At 44.9% G+C, this 18,070-nt stretch overlaps 1 protein-coding gene across 2 annotated transcripts in view; it reads right to left on the reverse strand.

The window, feature by feature from the left end:
- The window catches only part of UGT8 (UDP glycosyltransferase 8), a 306,771-nt gene extending 293,891 nt beyond the window's left edge, over positions 1-12,880 (reverse strand). The window contains exon 1 of one of the 2 annotated variants that reach the window (XM_078676775.1): positions 11,785-12,880. The gene's annotated coding sequence lies outside the window, so the exon portion shown is untranslated. Of the gene's footprint in view, positions 1-11,763 lie in introns of both variants that reach the window. The other variant, XM_078676774.1, reaches the window with a different exon arrangement.
- Between the last annotated feature and the right edge of the window lie 5,190 nt (positions 12,881-18,070).

An 18,070-nucleotide genomic window follows, 5' to 3' on the forward strand; every position in this document is an offset into this window, starting at 1 on the left:
TCCTTCCAGAAAAAAGTTGGTAGCACTAGTGTGTGCCCAGATCCAGCAAGAAGAACTTGAACATTGTTAAGCCTACTTTGGCAATGGTTTTGTGCAATTGTATAAGTACTTGGATAACTTAATCAGCCGCCGCCCGTGCAGGTAAGAGTGGTGGGGCCGGGTGGGGGGGGGGGGATTTCGTAATTCGACAGACGACGATGTGGGGAAATTATTATTTTTTTTTTTTCCCTCCTGGTCTTCTGTCGGGCCACTCGTGTATTTAATATTGTCAGATCCAAGAGAATTAAATGCTGGTTTGGGATTTGTATGTCAACACCAGAAAGGAGAGGAAGGCCTTGGACGCTGCAGAAGTCATATCAGGTCTGCAGTAGTCTACAAAGAAAGGAAGCCAGATGAAAGACTTAACTGAAGATCTCCACCTTCTTGTAATAATGGAGGGGATCAACGCTTCACTAAGGAATAACACCCACGGTAAGGTAAAGCAGCCCATCTTCCAGAGGCTTACAGGTTTCTATACCATAAAGACTCCATGGGAGTGGGCAAAGCTTGCAATGGGCCTCCCCGAAACAGTGGGCTTACTACCACGCACTTCCGAAGAACTAGTAATCAAGTGGGAGTAGAGAAGAACAAGCGCTTTAGGGCAAGTGACATGCTGCTCCAACTGGAACCCAAGGTTTGTGGTTAACCCAGTGGTTATTGTAGCTTGTTTGGATTTGTTTTGTGCTCTTAAGGAAACCAATCCATCCAGTTTATTTGTGGTAAGGCTAATTATTATGGGACAAGTGTGATCATCGTTATGTATTATAATTGTATTTATTAGTGGGTGGAAAAACACAGGGTTAATGGATTCATACATTGTTAATTAGTATTCATATTATTATTGTTGTTGTTGTTGCTATTGTTAGCATATAAAGTAATGTGTGGCCGCAGAAAACATTGATGTATAGGCAACACATATTGGGCATTAGCCACAATACACTTGAGTGTGATCACATACCTAGGGCATGTGAACAAACAGCAGTTCAGTGGACAGTTGGTATAAAACACCTCTGGATGTAACGGTGTAAACCATTCATTGAATATAACACCTACCTGCCTTAGACATACTTTGGTGGATCACTCACACACCAATTGAATGCAGGTGAGATTGCTTTCATTTTTGACTGACATACCATTCTCCAGGAGGAGATTAATGTGACTTTATAGTTAGATATGGTGATAAATTCTTACCTTACTTAACAAAAATAAAGGAAACATTGATGCTATAGTTTTGGATAAAAGCAAATTTTTTTTTTTTTAAAAAGCATACTCAAATTCATCATTCATAGTTTTCTCCGCTAACTAAAACCTATGCTCCTGCCATGCACTGCTTATGACCTCAAGTATTACATCACTCATGATATGTTAAAGTGCATTGTTAATGTAATCAGTTATGATGTCCACTGAATGCATTGCCCCACATTTTGCAGCTGAGAATTGTGTGGAACCAAGGCTCTTAGAAACTAAATACAGAAAAGAAAAGCAATGAAAAACGATAGTGAAACATTATAGAGAAGTGGTTCATGAAGTGCCAATGTAAAAAGTCTGTGTCATTCTAAAACATATTGATATCATTATTGTCAATATCGGTTTCTGCAACATATGATTCTATGCATTGGTTCTAGTGATAGAAGCCACTGTCGCTTCTATTTGTGAACCTTTTTAGTGAACAACGAACCTCGGATATTTCTATAAAGTCTTCTGTAATCATTGCTTCCTGTGTAAAAAAAAGTGCCACTGACCAAGGTGTTCATGGAAGGCAACTTCAACCTGAACCACCCACCACGCCTGCAAACACTGCAAAATGCATTATCTCTGTTGCTTCCTAACCATCACTCTTTAACTAATGTGTCGATTTGGTCTATTCTGTGTTAACCAAAGCTCTAAATTATAACTTTGATTTTAATGTATATCGATATTTTTAACACTCTGCTGCTTTACAGTGCTTAAAAGTTTGAAAGACAGCGCCATTATGTTGTGGACTGTCAACAATAGGTGCCTGTGCCGAGCACAAGCAAACACCAGCACAAATTAATACGGAAGAGACCAATACACCATGGGGCTTATTTACAAGCCCCTTGCGCCGCCAGTTGCCATTTTTTCCCATGTTAAAATTGATGGTCCAGCACAGCAAGGGGATTGTAAATAAGCCCCCATGGAGTTCTAACGCTACACTCTCATTTATCCATTTTGGTAGCATAACACATTTTTCTGTAGTTGTTTTCTTATTGCTTCCGGTTACGTATTTGCAACATCTTCTGTTTTATAGCGGAATTACTGTGTATACATAACCTGATGAAGCTAAAGGAAACACAAACAAAATATATTTCCTTTTAATGAGTGGGCGCACTTAGGGTGGGGCCCTCATGGATTGCAGGCAGTAGCGGTCGGTGGTGAGAGTAGCTACCGGGTGGTGACGGGTGGAGGGGGAGGGGCAGGGTGGGGGTTAGTAATCTGTGGATTACAGGTAAGTAAACATATAAATAAATAAAACGAATTTAGTTGCGTGCACTGCATCGCATTTCGGAATGCAGTGCACGCAACAAAATTCAATTAATTTATTTATATGTTTACTTACCTGTAATCCTCCGTAATCCATAGATTACTACCCCTCACCCTGCCCCTCCCCCTCACCACGTCACCGCCCGGTAGCTACTCCCACCAGCAACCGCTACTGAGAGCAGGGACAGTGAAAAGCCCACCCTAAGTAGAGTCGATAAGATCTGGTCCCTCGCCCAACCTGTCCGCCCAAGGTCTGTTTTCAAAGCAACAGAATTTACAGCTATCACACCATGTGAATGAGCATAAAAAGTTCCAAAGATTGCTCGGTATCACTTTGAGAATACAACAGCGGACAATACATTACTAGGCAACTTTTTATTGACAACCAGAAGGCAACTCCCCATGGGGAAAATATTTTTTTCTGACCCTGCAAAATCTGCTTTCTTCCATCGTGACAGTAAAATGTCAATTTTAAGGTTCCTCAGTTGTTACTGATAAAATCACAAAAGAAAAACTTTGGTAAATGCAGGGATTGGACATATTTTATTGTATGAGTTTAGCATCTCAAAACGTGTTGTTCATCTCTTGTATAATCCATAAGGTATGTCAATGTGGAATAAAAAGAAATATGTGTGTGTGTAAATAAAACAGTGGTCAAAGTGACGGTATAGTTAGGTGAAAATGTAAGTGACAATGTAGCATTTTAAACTGATATTCACCAGTTATAGTCTACTCTGGTAACTAAACTTGTGCACCAATGTAATAAGTAACTATAAACCATCCCCCCATGCACTGTGTTCTCAAGATGTCGAAAATGTTGCAGTAATGTTATCTATGATGCTCCAGAATGTACCATCTGAGATGTGAAAAACCAAAATTCAATAAAACAAATTTAAACAGAAAAGATGATGCTATAGAATATGTCATGGGCAATGTAAAATGTGGGGTAATTACGGCACACATTATTGTTGCTAGAGATAACTATAACTGGTGTATTTCATTTGTTTTTTGGTTTAAAATCTTACCTTGCCACTGACATTTTCACCTCACTATAATGTCACTGTTGGAAAATGTCTCTCTCTGAAGGGTCACCCCAAATTATTTGGCTTCCTCTTCCTCTTTTTGCACAAAGTTTTTGTTGGCCTTTGGTCTCTGAGCTCTATATCACTGCTGACCAGTGCTAAGGTGCTTGTGCTTCTTCTCTGAACATGTGGATATTTTGTGTATACATGATTAGCATATTTAATTTACCTATAAGTCTCTTGTAAAGAGGTATACCATATACAGAGGGCCTTTAAAATAAAGGCTACTAGTGGGTCTGCAGCACTGATTGTGCCTTCCACACAAGTAGCCTTTAAAACGTGGCCAGGCTTGCCATTGCAGAGCCTGTGTGTGCAGTTTACTGCCACTCCAACTTAGCATTTAAAACCACTTGCCAAGCCTTAAACGCCCCTTTTATTACACATATGTCACACCTAAGGTAGACCCCAGGTAGCCGCACTGGCAGGGTGCTGTGTAAGTAAAAGGTAGGATATGTACTGGTAGGTTTTGCCTGATCTAGTAGTGACAAACAGCTAGATTTGCTTACCACTTCTGTGACGCCTACTTCTCTCATCGGTTTGCATTTGGAATTCCCTTATACACTTTTAAGGTGTAAGTCCTCATCAGACAGGAGGAGCCACTTCATGTTTCATATCTTTTGAATGGTAATGATAAATCCTCCTTACTGGAAATGTTGGATTTAACATTACTGTTTTAGAAATGGCACTTTTAGAAATTGGACATTTCTCTGCAATTACTGCTCTGTGTGTCTAGCAGCCTTACTTCAATACACATCTGGGGTGGGTGACAGCTACACTTAGTTTCTCCTCTGGGCAGCCAATAACACAAGAAGGATAGGTGTGGCTCATTACCCATCTACATACATTTCTATTCTGATGGCCCTGCCTGGGCAGGATGGAAGGGAGGGGCTAACACTTCATTAATTAAGTTAAGTCCTGTCCCCACACAAAGGGCTGATTTACCCCCCATAGATAGCTTGGCAGATAGCGCTGGATTGAAAGGCGGACCTGTGTACTTCGAAGAGTTGCTTTTAAGTCACCCCCACATCAAAGGCACTTTTGGGTATACGTACTGGGGCTCTGACCCCCTAAAATCAGACACTACAGGACGTATCACTAAAGCTCTGCCGGAAGAACTGCTGGGCTGCTTAAAGGACTCAACTGACTGCTAATCTGGAAGGCCTGCTTTTATGTGTGCTGCCCTGTTGCCTGTTGCTCTCTGACTTTGCTGAAGGAGAGCTGAACTCTGCCTTCACTCCAAGTGTGCTCCAAGGACTTCTTGGCTTGCCTCCTGTTGCTTGAGACTCAGGTATATCAAAGTCTCTACTGCTGCTCCTGTGCCTGGCTCACTGGAAGTGGCACAGATACTTACAACACAGACTTCGAGCGATCTAATGTCTACGTGTAGGAGAACCAGCGCATTGACCTGGTTGCTGGAGTAAAATCAGTGCATCACATAGGAACCAGCGCTTTGCCTCTCGAGATCGACGCATCAGACATCGTATTGTCCCCGCTGCAGTGTGGAGAGATCGACACATCTCCTTGATTCCATGGAGAAATCAGGCGCATAGCTCAACACCTCTCAACTTTGGCATCCGTCGGTGGAACTGACGCATCGCCATCAATGCATGGAGAAAATTGACTAACCCTCAACGTGTGGGACCTGTATCGATGTATCTCCCAATGCATCTCGCTGTTGCGACCCGGAAATGTACTTTGCTCAATGGGGCCTGCATGGGTCCTATAGCCGGCTGGTGCTCCACTGCGCCCGAACTTTGACTTTGCCTCGGTCCAACGTGACCTCAGTAACCCCTAAAGCTCTTTTTGCTTCTAAGTGCCATTTTTTGCTAATTGTTTTGAAACTCAATATCTCAATTTCTATACATTAGATTTTATATAATAACGCCAATGCCATAAAACTCACAGAATATACAAACGGCAACTGGTATGTTGCCTACCTAGCCTTCAAGTAGTCCAGCTTTAGAATTGTCTGCCAATCATGGCCACGCAAAGGCATTCCCTCATCAACCAGTGCTCCACTGACTCACAACACCCAGTGCTGAACATGAACCTGTGATGTTGATACACATCACCGTGTGCCTCCTGCATGACTCGATCCTGTGCTCTGTTGATAGCCATCATTCTGTGCTCTTACCTTGCACCCAAAACATGGAACAACCTCCTGCAACACATCAGAGCCTCATCCTCGCTACTTGAGTTTCGCAAGAAGCTGAAGACCTGGCTCTTCAAATAATTATGCAGGGACCACACACCTACTCAAGCGCCAGGGTACACTTGCAGGTGAATAGTAAGCTTAACAAATTGACATAACGTAAACACTAGTAAATGTTCTGTGGCAAATATGACAGTGAAGTACACATATTTTTATATCCGTTGTGCGTTTAATGGGTGGTAGTTGGAGCAGAATTATTGGTGCGCCTGACCTACAACAAGGTTTGACCATTGACCCTTACATCTTGACTCTGCCACCAAGTTGCTCATTGGAGAAGTTAGGCAGATAAGTGCACTGAGATCAGTCCCATTGTCCCCTTCCACATACTTTAACCCCTTCTATGCGTCGGACGGCCCCCGGCCATCCAACGTCAAGGTGGGTGTGTGCGTTGGACGGCCGGGGGCCGTCCGAACCTCGCACGTGTGGAATTTGCCTGCACCGCTGGGGAATTCCAGACGTGCCCAAGGGGTTAAACTTTGTAAGAGATCCTGTGGTTTGCAATGGGTAATGGTATGCAGGGACTAATGAATCTTCAAAACCCATGTTCATATCTACAAATGTATTGTTGGGAATAGTCGGCTTTTGAAAGAGGTTGTGGGCGTATTAAATGCAGTCACATTCTTTCTAATCAAACGGTACAGACTGTCTGGGGCATAGAATGAGTTAAAAGAACAATATACCCTTATTTGTGACCATCATTGAAGCTTGACATTGCATTAATTTTTTCAAAATAAATTCAATGATAAACATTAAAAAAGCCTATTTATTTGCCTTTTGTTAAGTACATGTACAGCGAGGCATCCAACATACAAATAATCCAGATTGCACAAAGTGCCCACAGGCGCACAGATCAATACACCGAGATACATCTTTTCACAAAATCTAACAGTCTAACAGACTTACAGACAATTTATACATGCATATCAACACATATGCATGCTTCAGTGCACACAGACCATCAATTACACATCACCCTGTGCAGCAGTGGGCGCAGAATGATGCGCATCAACAGAGCACAGGATTGTGTCATGCAGGGGGCACATGGTGATGCATATCAGCCGCGCAGGTTCATGTTCAGCAGGGTAGTTTAGGATGAAATGCAGGAAGTCCTAGTGATTCACCTCAGGAGAGCCGCTCAATGATGTGCCTCAGGGGAGCACTAGGGGATATACCACATCTGTCTATCAGGAGGTGCATATTTATGAGAAGGTTGTGTCACCTTTGCGCCATGCAGTGTGGTACATGCGTGACACAAACCTCTAAGTCAGATTATTTGAGCCACTTTGTGTGGCTTTGAGTGGCTACAACAATCTGGAGTAAGACAATGCAGCGCGAATCGCTGTGTTTTGTTACTCTGCCCTGGGAAGGCGATCCATGGGCATTGAGTGGGTGTTCCCACGCAACTCCCACAGTTTTTGGCACATTCCAAGATTTACAAGATTTGTTAACCTGGGAATGCGCCTAAACAATATGCCTCCCCAGGAGACTTGTAACGAGGAGAAATATATATTTTTTCTCCATGTTACTTCCTCTCTCTGTGTGTGCTGCATTCTGCATAGATAAACCTCTGCAAGGGTGCCTGTGTTGGTGCTAGGCAGCCCATTGTGTGCCAGTACAGGGGGGGGGAGTCAGGAATGTCCTGTTTGCCGTATAAATGTCACATTCCTGCCCTTTCTCAGTGGCACAGTGCCATGCAGCAAGATGACTTTCTGTGCTTCGCCGCACCACTTTTTCATAAATGTGCCCCTAAGTGTTCTAGACTGAATTACATATAGTTGTGTATGAACTGGAGTGGTGAAGCGCTTGGACGCCTTCGGGCAGCAATTCGCGCTCTATAAATCCACATCCATTTCCATTTCCATTTCCATGAAGTGAGCTAAAGAACGATGATGGATTCAACCGAGATCTGTGACTGGGGGTGAGTGTCTGGAAAGTTTAAGCCCCCCATCCATCATCTTCTTGTGTTTGCTACATGAGTTGTGCGCTGGGTGTTGTGAGTCGATGGAGCACTGGTAGATGGGGGAATGCCTTTGCAAGCCCGGGATTCCTAAATTTTGTGTGTGAATTGGCCTGTTCCTTTCCTAGTACTTTTCATACATGTACTTAGAAATTGAAATATCAGGCATGAATGCAGCACTACTCACGTCAGTACCGACTCACATGTTACCCTTTAATGCACCGGTCTATGAAATATTATAGCTCCAGGATCCTTAGGGCTTCAACTGGCTATGCTAACACAAGCCTGCATATATCACATAGGCTCTTAAAGGGTGCAAAAAAAGGAGGGACTTATTGAGAGAAAAGAGGAAGGAAGACAGCACGACCACATGGGAATCAAGGGATTAACTGTCTCAAACCCCGCTCCCTGTCCCTTCGGTATAATTGCCTCCTTTTTACAAAGACCACACCCCACGCCTCCTATGCCTTGAACCTTGAGTCATGACCACACAAGATGATCAATAACTAGTGCTTTTTCATGCATCCATTCATCCAGATATATCAAATGATTTATCCACTGTTTGCAGCACTCATACTATCATTCTCCTTCTACATGTATCTTGCATGGCAGCTTTTTAGTTTATTTATTTCTTCATGCTGTTTTTAAATGTGGGGATTCAGATTTTTCTTGCATCACTTACTTCCTGGTTAGCTGAAGATCTGTGAGAATGTTGGGACAGGATACATGGTATGGTATGTGTTGAGCTTTTATCTTCTGTGAAGGTCAAACTCAGTGGCGGGCAGCACAGGTAAACACAGTAGGGTGGTGGGGCGGGGCAGGGTGGGGTGGGAAGGGGAGTCGACAGATGACAGGTATAGTTATATAAACAATACCTATTCCGTCGGTTTCCCCCCTGCCACGCACTACCACGCCCCACTGCGCTTACCTGTGCCGGCCGCCGCAGGTCAAACTAAGTTGAGTCGGGCTATGAGCTTCAGGGGCGGAGGGGAGGGGAGAGTGTTAGTCACAGTGGTTGGACAAGCGGATGAATGACTCAAAGATTAGGCTTGTTTGGGCTTTTTCAGTCTGGCATTAGCCAAGATCTTTTGATTTTACTAAAATATATCTATATTATACTAACTTATTGTGGCTTTCAGCTATCCCTTCACCCATTGGTCTTTTGGTAAGTCATTCATATTTTACTTCTGCCCACTACAGCAAGGGGTAGTGGTTCAGCCCACTACAGCCACTGGCTAACTTCACTGTGAGAGACGGTGTTTTACCCTTTCCCAAGGTGCGCATTCATACACAAAGTAGCTTCATTCAGTGCCAGCGACTAATGTCTACAGTTTGAAACCAAAACAACAGTTCTACTTTTAGACATTTTTTTAGATTGGGAAGGCCAATCATAATGGATATACAAAAAAGAAGGTACAAGATTATTGGGAAATACCTTGGTCAGAAAAAAATAAGCAAGTTCTTGTTAAAGCAAGATTTGGCATACTCCCTGGCCTTAGTCATCTTCCCCCGTGGAAGAAAATGGAGGGGTGTACACTCTGCGGATTGTGTAAAAATGGAGAGGAGAATATTGTCCACCTGCTATGTATGTGTCCTGGACTTCAGATTGAAAGAAAAATTTTACTTAAACGATCTTTTAATATACGAGGAATAAGGACATGTAGGCACGCACTGATAAGGTGTCTGCACCCTAATGATATAAGTATGAACTCTGCCTTCGTAAAGTTTTTACTGAGAGTTAAAGCAAAATTGGGAGACTAAGTCCTAAAATACGAGGCTTAGTAAGTTGTAATGTATTTTTTATGTAATTTTTTTTAATGGTTTTAACATTATAGTATATGTTTGTATCTGTAATATTGTAAGATTTTAAGTAATCAAACAATGAAGAATTAATTAATTAATGATTGGGAAGGGTCCGACAGCTTCCCCAACACGAAAGTTTGACCATAACGAAAGAAAACAAGCATTGAAAAAGTCAAAAGGCGGACTGCCAGTGCCAGACCTATAGGCTTTGCCAACGCTTGTTTCTTGAAAGCTGCCAGGTTTGGGAGATGTTTAAGATGTGGGCTCGGAAAGTTTTACTGTTGAGCCACGAGCACGCACATTGATCAGAAAAGCTCTGCTAAAAACAGCAATCGTCTAAGTGACTGTCAAATATTCATAATGCTGTTTAAATGTCCCTATATGTAGCATTTTGTCATCTTGTTGTTTAATTGTGGCACACATACAGAGCTAGCAAGGAGCAGACAGCTATCCACAATGTTGTTTCTTGCGCAGCGATATTGTATTTTTTCAATTTTTGCTTTGAACATTCACAACAGATTTTAACACATTTCACTGGTCTCTATTTTGCACCGTATTACAATATTGCTGCTTGCGTTCAGAAAGAACCTTAAAACCTGGCTATTCCCTAGGAACTAGGCCTGCGCATTGACCCCTCCTGTGTTGATTTGGTCTCGGAGTTACTAGCGCCAAGATGCCTGTTAGGTGGTAGTGCGCTTTAGAAATTGTATAAATAAATAAATATTGGAGTGTGTGCCACAGCGCCCCATTTCCTCATGCGATGACTGTTGACCTTCAGCGGCCATAATTAAATATTCGTATTACTTTGTTTACGTACTAGGTCTTCATAGACAAAATAAAAGTATGTTTTACTTCTGCAAAACGTCACAGACTTCTGCAGAAATAAACAGTGCGAAATAGTCCGTGCATTCAGAATGTAATAAAGTCATAAACGGCGCCTCTCGACCAATGAGCGCTCTGTGGCAGTTTATGTAATCTGGACCCAGGTGACACAGAGGACGGGCTACGGGTTCATCGGTGGCAAATGGGACAGAGCAGGTGCGTGCAGAATCACCACACAATGGAAAAGAGAGATTCTGGCATGGGGGTAGGGAGAAGACACGTTTGTCCATAAACGAATGGGGACACATAAAAGAGGTGTGCACTGAAGAGTGGTCCTAACTGAGAATTTAAAGGCAAGCCTATGAATGGAAATAGTGGAGGGTGAGGAATGCTGTACCTTCCACAATGGCGAGGAGAAGGTCACAGACCAGTGTTAGCAAACCTGTGCCGAGCTCTGGATGGAGATAAACAGCCCAATAAAGGCTCGAGCCTGACTTTGGCTGGGCTCGAGGTCCTCTTGGGCTGAGCCCTCATGTGCCTTCTGCCAGCCACCCACGCTGGGCTCGGTTCTCCCCGTTAATCTACTGACTCGCCCGCCTCTACCTCTGCAGCGGTTTTCTTTACAGGTGTTTCCCAGAAACGCGGCGCCCAAGAGGGAGGAACCCTGCTATACGACCCTGGAGCGTTTTTATAGCTCCCGTGCCTTTGATAAAACCAGACCGTTCGCTCTGCACTTTCCTCACGAGACACATTGCCAAAAAATTTAAAACCCATTATTAAATTGTGGAAAACGTCTTGTAAATGCCAGAGTAGGCGGTGAAAAATTGGGAGTGAGGAAATAAAACCGTTTTGAACAAAGCGGGAGTTTGTTCGACCTCACAGCTCTGGAAAGGGCAACCTGCTTTTCTGGTGCCCTTTCCTCAGCGCGCGAGAGGCAATGACAGACCCGAGCAGTGGCTTGGAGGCGGAAAGGGGATGATGAGAGGCGAGAAGGTATTGGTTATGTGGATGCCAACTCGCCTCAGAGAGATTCCAATGAAAGGTCTAAAGCTGATCCGTGGAGCCGAGGGTCCAGGCGGAGTACCGCCGGGGTCAGGGACCCTGAGTTCTCACCTGTGGACGTGACGTAAGCAGGGTACACACCTGACCAACCACGCATCTGCCACTCAAGAAGGTTCCCTTCAGATTCATTTTATGGCAAGCTTGTCACCATTCTATCAGCTAGTCCAGAGCCTATGTATAGATGAATTAGGGAGCTTGTACCATGCTCTGGAAAAATACAGATATTACCAAAAAAGCGTCTATAACCCCATCTTCCAGTCTCTCCCTGAGGCGCATCTGCTCACCTCGTCTCTTCAGCAATGTACCTGCTCCTCCAGCGCCGCGGTCGCACCTCACAGTGCTGTCCGGGGTAAAGTCCTTACTCCTGGGCGCGCAGGCGTATGTCCGTGTCCTCTGCCTCACCAGCCAGCCAGTCGTATAAACTTTTCTTGACACCAAACTTTGTGTGATCTCGACGTTCTAGCTCCTCAGCAGTGTCCACGCCGACCACTTAGAAATGAGTAATGTAAACCCCTCCAACTTTAAAGTGATATATTACGCGCAGTGGATGGACTCAGAGACCCTGCTTCTCGTTGGCCACTGGCCGGTCGGCACGCGAGGTGGAGGGCTCCTTCGAGGCGCTAGCGGCTGTTGCAGGGTTCCCGGTTTCACTCATGGGTACTTGCCCCCCTCCCCGCGGGATCAGATCGGCGCTGAGGGCGAAGTGCAGCGGTCCCTGTGGATGAACGCGCAGCCACCGCCCCACTGCTCCTCCCGGCAGGTGTCAGCCCTGACCGCGGAGGGAGGGCGCTGTCTGCACAGGGGTGGGCGGGAGAGGAAGGGCAGCGCGGGGAGAGGGAGGGCAGCGCAAACAGAGCGAGGACAGGGGTCGACCGCAGAGGGGACATCGCGCAGAGCGCGCAGAGGACGGGGACCCCAGCGCGCAGCCAGGAGCAGCGCCTCGCCGAGCTCCTAAGAGACCCCAGTTCGGATGCTCGGATCCTGCTTTTAATGTAGTTAGTAAAACATCAACATCCCATCAGCTGCAGGTCAATATCCGCAAGTTTTCAAAGTAGAAAAGAGGGGGCATACAGAACCTCTAGACCCGTGGTGCTAAAGGTACTGCTGGTTTAAATACTGTGCGTTAAAATCAACCCCGACTTAAAATTCGGGTCGAGCACCATTGAACAGTTTCGCTGCTGTTTTCAGAGGTTGTAAGCGACCAAAACCTCTCTAGCAAGGGCAACTCCGTCTCTACTGTGCTGTCATCGTTCGTCCCCTCAGGAGAATGCCATCCTGCCCACAGCATGCCCCCTTCGTGTGCCGCTCATCGAAACTCTCCCTCGAGGTTGGACGTCTCTTACCCACCGCTCATGGAACACCGCGCTGCGTCTGACTTATAAGCAGAGGCACTGAAATGATGCCACTTCGTGGCGGTTTCCGCATAATTATGCATTTGTCGCAGTTGCCACATAACCCACGTGCTGCTGCATAATCGTCAGATTTTAACGAAAAAAGCAGCTTTAAGCGAGTTAAACAATTATGAAAACCAGACAGAACGCGTTACTTTCCAACCAAGAGAAGGCTCTTCACAAATACCATCTTGTGTTACTTATTGCTGTATTTGGGTGTCAGGCTGGCGCTAATGAGGCAAACACCGTTGCTCGGATAGTGTTAATATTTGGTAAAATTACAAAAACAAGAAGTAATGCCATCACAAAAAGGGCCACTTGGCGCCACATAATTTGCCTTTTATTGCCATATAATGTACTAAACCCTGCTGCATAATTTGGTCCTCCCCTGCCGCATAAATCCAGTGGCACTGTTTATTTTATTTATATTTATATAAAATTTATAGCGCGCTCAGTTACCCAGAGGCATCCCGGCGCGAAACAGAACACAGGAGAGGCTCAGCTCAATCACTACAGTGGAAACAAATGAGTCTTCAGAAGTTCCCTAAAGAGTAAGATCTTGGGCTCTGAACGGATCTTAAGGGGCAAGGAGTTCCATAAAGTCGCCAATAAGTGGTATTTGTGTTTAAAAATAAACAATGACTGTGTAGAGTTGTCGTTTTCCCCCAATGTGAAAGTAGATATATGGTGTCATTCTAGATATATTTAGTTTTCATTTATTAGGTCCTGAAGAATTGCCATGGTATTGAGCAACCATTAGGAGAGAAACATATTGACCCTACGAGATGAGCATATCTTCAACTGAACCCTCACGTCAGGGAAGCTGCCACTCTTCACGTTTTTAACAAGGTAGATTACCAAACTGAATAAAAATATTATGTGGAATATCTAACCTTTTTTAACGCACTCACTGCACTTCACAGTATCTACACTTGCACGGGCCACACCCCCCTACTTCATCATACGCAAAGGAGCAAAAGATCTCAGAAAAAGAGCCCCTTCGTGGGTGCCCGTTGAGTATTGCACCGCCGACCCGACGAGGAGCAGGTCCAGGTGATGAAGCATGACCCTCCCCGCCACCACCACCTCCTTGTTGGTGGATGGTCCTTTTACCTCTTGTAAACTAGGCACCACATTTAGAGGAACAGCATCCAAATTTGCTTAAAAGTCATTCTTGTGTCCACATTATGCATTAAACTTTTGCACAATGAAAGGACACATCAGTTGTGAATTGCCCTGTGCTACATCTTTCAGCCCTTACACCAGTGGTCTTCAAACGTTTTGAAGTCGAGATCCCCTTGTCAAACCTTTTTAGGCGTAAGGATCCCCTTCTGACAGCATTTTCTAGAAACTGGTTCTTCTTGTCAGCAACATATATCGATAACTATAAATGCCCCTGTTATACCTGCCATCTTTTGGCATGTTTCTCCTGTTTTTTTCTTTTATGACCTAGTTTTGACTCTGTTTTTGCTAGTTCAGTGTCTCTGCACACTTCCTCATTGCTGTTCAGTATTAATGTGCAAGTGCTCCTATTATAAATTGTATTATGGATAGGTGTTTCCATGATTGGCATGTTTGACTTACTGATAAGTCCCTAGTAAAGTGCACTGAGGGTGCCAGAATCTGTAAATAAAATGGTGCTGGTGGTCCTGCAGTACTGATTGTGCCACTCACCCAGCAGCCCTTAAAAGGGTTATCAGACCTGCCACTGCAGTGTCTGTGTGAAGTTTGTAACTGCCACGACGACCTGGCAAGTGCACCCACTTGCCAAGCCCTAATCTTCACTTTTCTTACATGTAAGTCACCCCTAAGATAGGCCCAAGGTACCCCTGTGGGCAGGGTGCTGTGTATGTTATAGGTAAGACATGTACTGGTGTGTGCGACATGTTCTGGTAGTGAATTACAGTGTGTTTCATTTTTCACTATGGAAAGGCTATCTGTCCCATAGGATAGAATGGGACTTTACTAATAACATTATATGAGCATATCCAAACCAAAGGTCATTGAGCATAGGGGTGTAGCCAAAGGTGTAGCTAAAAACAAAGGGCCTTATTTATGAGGAATTGGCGAAGGACAGCGCTGCAAGTCTTCTTCCGGCGTTGCCCAATGCCAATGTGAAAGGGCAGGAATAAACTGTAATTATGCAACACGGTGCATTCCAGTTCTTTTCCCTTCACAAATTGCTGCCTAGCACTAACATAGGCAGATTTGTTTTTGTACGGGAAGAGGCACCTTCCTTCACCAAAACAATCCTGTGGGGCGTTTTCCTATTTCTATGAGAGCTGCAGAATGCAGCACTCGTGGAAAGAGGAAACAAGCATTGGAAATGCAATAGGTCTCGCAGCATTAGAGTTAGTGCTTTTAGAATTGTTTATGGGTTTTTTTGTAAATCTTTAGCATTTTTGTTTCCTGTAGCCAATGCTAAAGAATTAAAAAAAAAAAACCATAAACATTTCTAAAAGCTCTAACTCAAATGCTCCGAGACCTATTCCACTGTGTGAGGGTGAGGGGTTGAGGGTGAGTGAGGGTGAGTGAGGGTGGGTGAGGGTGAGTGAGGGTGAGGGGTTGAGGGTGAGTGAGAGTGAGGGTGAGGGTGAGTGAGGGTGAGTAAGGGTGAGGGTGAGGGTGAGTGAGGGTGAGTGTGAGTGAGGGTGAGTGAGGGTGAGGGTGAGTGAGGGTGAGGGGTTGATGTTGAGGGTGAGGGGTTGAGGGTGAGTGAGGGTGAGTGAGGGGTTGAGGGTGAGTGAGGGTGAGGGTGAGTGAGGGTGAGGGGTTGAGGGTGAGTGAGGGGGTGAGGGTGAGGGGTTGAGGGTGAGTGAGGGTGAGGGGTTGAGGGTGGGTGAGGGTGAGTGAGGGTGAGTGAGGGTGATGGGTTGAGGGTGTGTGAGGGTGGGTGAGGGTGAGTGAGGGTGAGTGAGGGTGAGGGGTTGAGGGTGAGTGCAATTAGGTTAATGTCAGGTTGATTGCCCATTCAAATTATCACTGTCCTGTAACTCAGGATTGCTTTTAAAACCAGGGAATCCTGTCTGAGAAAAAAGCATGAAACATGCGTAATTACTGTGGTCTTCACTGGCTAAACTAAACACGTGAGAAGTCACATAAAATCAGCCTCTTACTTAATTGTACGAGGAATCCTGGAGACCTATTTCGTGCCCAAATGCTTGTGCTAAATAAATGTATTATATTTCGCAAAGTCCACCACAAACTTCAAAAAGCAAAGAGAGATACAGTAAAATTCCCCTCGATACAATGCCCAGTAAAAATGTGAGACTCCGGCCATGCTTATGTATACACAAAGGCTTACCGAAATGTTAAAGCATGCGGATGAACACCACCCGCTAAATTCGCCGGTTCTTTTAAAAAAGTGTAAGTAGCTGGCCTTTAGGTGAACCGTGTCTTGTGCTGTGAAAAAGAAGTAACCATGAAACCTCTCGCTCACTCATTGCGATCGTGCCTTAACTAAAGAGCACATAAACTTATCGGACCGTGCCGCAAAAAGTATCCCTCGTGTGCTGGACAACTCGGTGATTGAGTGCAACCGATGCGTTAGTGTCTCCAGTGTATTACGTGACATGGAAGCAAAACATGTGTGCAGTGAAAGTGAAAAAAAGAAGTAGGACTAAAGTGAAACATTAAATCATAGAGAGTGAAAATCTGCCGCCATCTTGAACGAATAAAAACATTTGTATACTGCTGCTACACCAGTCATCTCTTGAAATGCTACTGCACCAGTAGTATATGACAAACATACACAAGGGGAGGGGGCGGAGCGGGTACAATAAACAAGACGGAGGGAAGAGAGGGGAGGGGGGAGGAGAAATGCGACACGGCGGGAAGGGGAGGGGGCGGAGCGGGTACAATAAACAAGACGGAGGGAAGAGAGGGGAGGGGGGAGGAGAAGTGCGACAGGGGAAATGCGAGACGGCGGGAAGGGGAGGGGGCGGAGCGGGTAAACAAAGACGGACGTGCACGCGCTTTTAAGCTCAATGCGCATGCGCATTGAGCTTAAAAGTCACGGGCACTGCAAGGAATCGCCACGATTCCTTGCAGTGTGGATAAAGAGCGGATAAGTCCCAATACTCTCGCCTTGCTCGATGCGCATGCGCATCGACAGGCGAGACCTAAAAACCTTTTTCTCCACCTAATAAAAGGCTTGTGTTCCATTAGTGACCCACTTAGGAAGAAAGCTAGGAGAGGTCATTTCTTTTCTTCTAGCAGTCTCTTGGTGGAACACGCCTCTATTGAAGTAGGAGACTCCTTGACGGCAGGTAAGTAAGTATCTTCCTACTCGCTTATTCTGATCACTACTTAATTGTCCAATGAAACATGTACACTGAAGTGTCGAATGATTAAACATGCTGCAAATGTGAGATGTGTTTATTATTTTACTCTTCCCTGTCTTAACAAATAAAGAGTTTTAAAAAAACAAGCAGTGGCAAAGCCACAGGTCTGGTCTGTTTGGGGGCCACAAAGCAGACAGTGGCTACTCGGATATCCTTCCTCGATTCAAAGGAACGCAGGCGATACACTTCCACTGTCTGGGGAAGCTGGTTGTCATGCTATAACCAGGGGCATTAATAATGGATACCACTAGTGGCAGTACTCAGTTACCCACGCAATCCTACTGCCACACATACATATGGGATGTCGGCACAAGGTTTTGTTTTTCACATAACAGTGTTACTTTACTAAAGAGGGATCAGAATGCCACACTCTCACTGAAACCGATAAAAAAGTCTAATCATACCAAGGGTTCACAAATCACAGTATGCTGCCACTGTTGTATCCTGGCAACATGCTTGTTATTGGTATGCTTCCTACCAAATATTGTGTTTTTCCACCTTTAAAAGCCACCACTGTTCTCTATGGTACACCAGAGACTCTATTCCACTGCATACAATTAGGCTATGCTTGGTATAACCCTGCTGGTCACAGGACAGGTTCCTGGGTCTTTCTCTGTCAGGGACAGGCCTCTGCCTCTGTGCACAGACTAGAATAATGTGACTCCAGGGGCAAAATAAAGGTCCGGGCCTTTTCACTGAGTCGGGCACTCGGGCAGGGGAACATGTTTATCATACAGGGAACATTCACGCCCCAACAGCCATGAAAGCCATTGGCTTTGTCAATGATTTCTTCCGCTACATGGCTGCCCTGCCAGTGCATGCAGTAAAACCTTGCTTGAAGAACAATCTTTCAGAGT

Source organism: Lissotriton helveticus, chromosome 2_1 (genome assembly GCF_964261635.1).
Source record: "Lissotriton helveticus chromosome 2_1, aLisHel1.1, whole genome shotgun sequence".
Taxonomy (NCBI): Eukaryota; Metazoa; Chordata; class Amphibia; order Caudata; family Salamandridae; genus Lissotriton; species Lissotriton helveticus.